This window comes from Molothrus aeneus, chromosome 3, assembly GCF_037042795.1.
Source record: "Molothrus aeneus isolate 106 chromosome 3, BPBGC_Maene_1.0, whole genome shotgun sequence".
NCBI lineage: Eukaryota > Metazoa > Chordata > Aves > Passeriformes > Icteridae > Molothrus > Molothrus aeneus.
In genome coordinates, this window is record NC_089648.1 from 17,576,467 (window position 1) to 17,582,786 (window position 6,320).

Consider the following 6,320-nt stretch of genomic DNA (forward strand, 5'->3'; position numbering starts at 1 on the left):
CCTTCCCGCCCCGCAGCAGGCGTCGCGATTGGCTCTAAACAGAGGAGGGAACGGGCGCGCCACGATGATTGGTTAGTAGGCGTGTCCATCAGGCAACAGCGCTGTTCGATTGGACGGGGAGCGTGCCCGTCACCGCGCTGTGGGGCCGCCTCGGCCCAGCCCCCTCGCCGCGGTGCCTGAGGGCTCGGTCGGGGGGAGGCGGCGGGAGACGCTCGGAGGGTCCCACAGCGCCCGCCCTGCGCCCCCGGCCCCGGGGCCTCTTCCTTGCCGATCACCGCCTCCGGCTGTCCCCGCCGCCTTTGTCTCCTTCCTAGAGCCACCGGCTGATGGGGCAGCGCGGGACGCGGACCCCGGCGCTTCGGTCCGCCCCGAGCGGCGCGGCCGGTGTGTCCCGGCTGCGAGGGCCACGGCAGCCGTGAGTTAGCAAGGTCACAGAGGCCTCGGTGAGCCGTGGGACCGCTCCTCACCACCCACACCTGGCCCTCGGCCCCGAGCAAGAAGCCGGTGCTGGTTCACGTGGGCCGATGGGGGCCGGTGTCCAGCGGGTGAGAAACAGCAGCGGCCATGGCGTGGTCCCTGCGAGCTCGGTGGGCTGGAGCCCTGTCTGGACAGCTGGCACTGCAGTGCATGCACGTCTGCTTGCTGGCAAATGGTGGGGCTGGGCAGGTTCCTTCTTCAGAGCGATGTTGGTGAAGGTGGCTACAGGAGCCCCTGCCTGTCTGCACAGAATCAGAGCCATGGAACAACCCGGGCTGGAAGGGAGCTGGCAAGATCATTGGTCCGACTTTTGTGGGAGGGAGACTAGATGAGATTATCGAGCACCCTGGCAGCTTGGAAACCTCCCTAGGGTGACGGGGACCATACCACCACATCCCCGTGTTTCAGTCACTGGTTGTTCTCACCATAAGAAAATTTATGTTGTGCCTTGTTTTCTCCATGCGGTCCTTTGAGGAGAGCCTCCACCCTCTTTATAGCACTCTGGTATATTGAGATTAGCCTCCAGCCTCCAAGCCTTCTCTCCTCCAGGGAGATAAGATGTAACTCCTTTGGTCTTTCCTCACAGGGCAGGTTGTCCTCACCACCCTGTTGTGTGGTATCAGCAGCCTAGCTGAAGGTGCTTTCAAATCCATCACTCAAATCCTTGTGAAGATGAACAGCATGGAGCCCAGTGGCAATCCCAGGGAGACCCCACTTGCAGCAGGCTGCCACCCTGAGTTAAAAACATTGGTCACGACCCTCTGAGTGCAGCCTCTTGGCCAATTTTCTACCCATCTTGCAAACCACCTTGCAAAACACAGTCTGTGTCTTGCCACTTAGTCCAAGAGAAGGAAGGCTTCCTCATCAGTGGAAGCAGAGTGAGAAGATTTACAGTGTAGTAAGTGGCTTACAGGACTTCCTAGCTGAATTCGTTTCTGTGGCTGCCAAACCCAGAGGGATGTGGAGGGAACCCTGCTGGAAGTAGATCAATGGAGAATGGGTATAGGATTGCTTTTTCAGTTGAGCAGCCATAAGAGGGAGGGAAATAATTCAGAAGACAGCCAAAATAAATAATATTTTCTTCTTCCTTTGCTGTGAGTATGGGGAAAAAGTAAGAAAAAGTAACCCCCCCCCCGCCACTTGTATCAGATAAAACGTTGTTCAATCTGAAATGGTGCTTGTTAGTTTTCTGAGCTAGAAAGGAAAGCAAATGGTGTGCTGTTTACTCATTTTCAGTTATCCTGAAACACAGTAATAAAGGCACTTCTCCAAGAAGTTGGAGGAGGTTCAGTTTCCCATTTGCATCTCTGAGATAGCTCATCTCATCATCTCCTCTGCAAGCACTTACAGCTTGCTGTGTTTCTCGCCTTCTTGTTTTCTCTTTGGTCTTTGTTTTTTAGTTTGTGTTTTCCTTTCAGTATTTCTTATACTTGTACCTATTTTTATTTTAAAAAAATCAAAAAAACAATAAAACAAAAAAAACCCCAAAACAAACAAACAAACAAAAAAGACAAAAAAAAAAAAAGACAAAAAAAAAAAACCCTTGCAACTCTGAGAGCACACAGCCCACAGGGCTGGAGCTGTGCACACATCTCTTGTGGTTGAAACAGTCAATGAGGAACATGCCATCTGTGAGCACGAAGCTTTCTTTTCTTGGCACTTCTTTCCAAATACACCACTGAAATTTCTGCTACGGACAAAAATGCTTACATGCCAGATGACATTTCTAGTAAATTAGTTTTGTGTGATAGGGCCCTGGGATTTTAGCAGACAGTTTCACCATAACACTGCAAAAAATAACAGCCTGAGAAATCACAGAATGTACCAGAGTCAGAAAATTGCATTGGAACACTGCAATAATCAGATTTCCTTGAATAATTAAATTTTCTTTCCTGCGTGTTTTTAGAACTGCTTTTCTGAAAATGAGGAAATGACATACATACTGTTTGACCAAATTCTCATTTACTCAGTGTTCCCTGAAACAAAAAAGTTTCACCTGCTCCTATGCAGCATATGGGCTCCAGTGTCACTGGGCAGCAGACCCTGCTGTGCTGACTTAGTACAGTGTTTAATTATCCTGCTGTGGAGATGTTATGATATTTTAAATAAATTGCAAGATTGAGGCTTCCACTCTCAGCTACTGTGAGCAGCCTTGGAGCAGACATTCCCTCTGTCTGTGCCTCGAGCACAGGAAAGGAGGGAAGGAATATGGAAATACACCCCAATTATGTAAGTTTGAAACTGAGCAGCAGACTCAGCAGAAGGATTTCACTGTCATGTTGCTTGTCAGACCTGCTTCTTTTGTATAAAAAGAGAGGGAGAAGAAAGATGCGAAAGCTGCCTGAAATAGATCTTTTCATACAATTTTTATTACTTGGAGCTGATAAACAGAATTCATGGTTTCAGTCCACTACCCTCCAATAAGAATAACAATTAGTGTTATTTGCTTACCACCATGCAGTGAAATACAAACACATAATTGCAGAAAGAGAAGAACAATGACATGAAAAAAATTCCCCAAATCTAGTTGAAATTTAAATCACATGATTATGCTCATAGTTTGGAAGAACATGTTGTTACTAGGACATTTTTATCTCCTCTTCCTTTTGTGCCTTGTCTTTCTTACATCCTTTACTGTAATTTAAATTACATTATTAGTTCACTGTGGCAGGGAATGTGTCTTTCAATGCTGAAGCATTACACTTGCAGAGTTTTTGTTCCTTCTTTGGAATTTAGTCTCAGCAGTTTAAAAAAGCAGTGCACTGATCACCCTCCTGTTTGAAGGTAACACTGCCTCGGTGGCAGAGGGGTGGTGAAAACACCAGCATACCTGGACAAACCAAACTAGAAATGTTTTCTCAGTTTCGTTTCTTTATTATTTTCTTTTCAGTTTGTCCATGCTCTCCTCTAGGCTGGACAGCACTTACTGCTCCTTGCCACTTGCTACTTGGCATCAGACTCCAAATAACTCTGAGTTTAATTCTCTAAGTAAATTTAGTCTAGTGAGTACTTCTGGAAAAAAAAAATCCTTTGATTGCAACTGAAAAACATGATTTTTAAATGCTCCCATGCCAGGGGAAACCCAACTGCAATCAGTCCAAGTACACGATCCATAAATTCCCAAAAACCAGAACCGAGTGCCAAATAAAATTGCATTATCTGTGAAATGAGGTCGTAAGCATTCTAAATGGTCCCTAAATAAGTACATGGCTGGAACAGATCTGACCAAAAGCTGTCTACACATCACTGCTCTGCCCCTGCAGCACAGTACAGCAGCTGCTCACCTCACATGGCAGCGCTGCACTTTCCCTGAGGCAATGAAAAGTACTCCGAAGAAAACAAGGCAGCTTTACCCGAGGAGGAAAGAGCTGAGGAGCTGCTCTGGGCACGGCCTGGGCTCCCTGGCTGAGTGGGAGGAAAGCAGAGCCTGAGCTCCTCTTTGCTGCCTGGGCTCAGCCTGCTCAGCACACCCGAGGGAGGCTGAGGCCCCACCAGAAAATGAACCAATGTTTGTAAAATAAAAGTCCTTGTCACAACAAGTGAGACACGAGGGGACAAAATCAGTCTGCTTTTGCAACTTTCATCTTGTCATTTTCCATTATGTATATTTTTTGACTTTGCATGCTTTGTACTTTTTCTTTGTTATATACAGGGTGTGTGATTAACCTCTGTTAAAAGGATAAAAGGGCAACCTGTCGGGTTATCCTGTGGGATTTTTCAGATGTGAATGCAACAGAGATACAGCAGCAGATAAGAGCCACTACGCTTGTTTGTACTAGTGCAGCCACAGCAGAGGTAAAAGTCCCATTGTCACAGCTCTACCCAGGTATGGGGCCCCTCGGTGGGGGGTGGTTGTTTTTTTACCTTTTTGGTTTCTTTGGTTACCGGCATTCCTGCTTGGATGGGCAGTGTAACCACTCAGTCTTGTCAGTACTTCCTCTCTCTGGTGCATGCCACTTTTCTCTGCATAAACACTAGACACCATTTGTTGCTCAAGACACTGCAATAGCACTTTCACTTCTCCATCCAGGGATGGCTTTGCTTCTTTGGAGCTGTATAATAGAATTACTGCAGTTCTGAAATGCCTTCCTTTTGCTGGCAGGTAGGTTGCTGAATTGTCGGCATCAGTTGCATGCCTCCAGTGACATGGATGTGCTACACACGTTTCCTGTGCCCTGTGTAAGGTCAAGTGCTTGGAAAGGAACCCAAACAGCTTCCTGGCTCAGGAAATGTGGACACAGAGTGAGCAGGACATTGGGGTGATGGAGAGAAAAGAGGACTGACCCACGTGGCCTGCAGGGGTAAGAGGTCCTGGCTACCTGTCGGTGTAATGCTCTCAGGACTGCTCACACAAAATAACCCTGGGGCACCTTGTCTTGCTGTGGAAGCCAAAAACCTTCCTGTCCCATGGACACAAACCATGCCCTTAGCCAGCTCTGACCTTTGCTTACACCCTGAACTGTCATCTGTGGGGACAGTTGTATCCAGACACCCAGACTGTCCTCCCTATCTTAAAACAGCTGCTCAATTTTAAAGAGATTTTGGAAACATTTTTTTGTTCCTGAGTATTGCATCCCCAGAAGAGGAAGGGGTAACAATTCTGTACCTACATTAGGCAACAGTTCTTAAAATTATCAGTGAAGCAGGGGTTGCTTCTCAGAATCACCATTTGGTAAGCACCTGTGAAGAGCTACCAGAAAGGATACGATAGACTAAAATAGTAAATTAATTGATGTCTTTGTCTTTTAGTTTTGGTCTTTGATGGTGAAAATTTAACAAGCATTAAGCTCAGTGTCAAAGCAAGAGAATTTCTGGGGGCCAGATGCTTTCCTATGAGTTTTTCATATTTCTAATCTTGATTTCCTTTTTCTCTTTCCATTCAGGATGAAGCAGCAGTCCTGGACTACTTTGTTTGCTGTGGTAGGAACACAAACTGGAGATGGATTTTGATCTGACTGGTACACAAGGATGTCTACAGGATGAGGCTGAGTACAATACAGGGGTTTTGTCACTTTTGTGCTGGCTGGAGATGCACCACCCCAGAGCACAAGCTTGTCTTTGCTTGGGTTCCCAGGGGGATTTAATGCACATTACACAGCATGAATACTTTGTAAGACCAAAGCAGCTCTGCTTACTGATGTCCTTGATGTGGTCCATGAGGATTGGTTCTATTGATTAGCACTAAAATGCTGTCTCTGCCTATTTTTGCCTATTCCAAAGAAGGTTCTGCTGGCTAAAGCCAAACAAAACATTTTGTACCATTCCACCCAGGTAGCTGCAATAGCCTTGATGTAAATCCCTTGTGATTTCCCTATGGCATTACTTTTGCCACGTTCCTGGACTCCCTGAGCCTGACACTAAGCACAAGGATTTTGACTGTAACAAAAGGGGTGAGTTCACCAAGTATTGCTTCACAAGGAGGAAATGAAATGAAATGAAATGAAATGAAATGAAATGAAATAAAATAAAATAAATTCCCACTTGTGCTTTGCCCTAACTGACGGCGTCTAGACCTGTGACAATGACATGGCTGCTGCTGGCAGCCACAGCTGACAATGCTCTGGTGGGTGTGGAGCATCAGGCTCAGTGAGTTCATGGTAGGTATCTCTGTGGACTCAGCTTTCTCTTGTGCAATTGCAATGAAATTCACCACCTGAGCTATGCAGGACTACTCATTCAGCTGGCACAACCTCCCTGGCTGAGGAAATGCTCTTTATATGAATAAGGGCTGTGGAGCATCTTTGCTGCCCCTTCAGAGCTCCAGTGACTTGGCTAGGAAGTTGCATTTAATGAAGCATGTCCCTAAAGTGCCATTGACACACTTACTTGGGTGCCACTTGAGT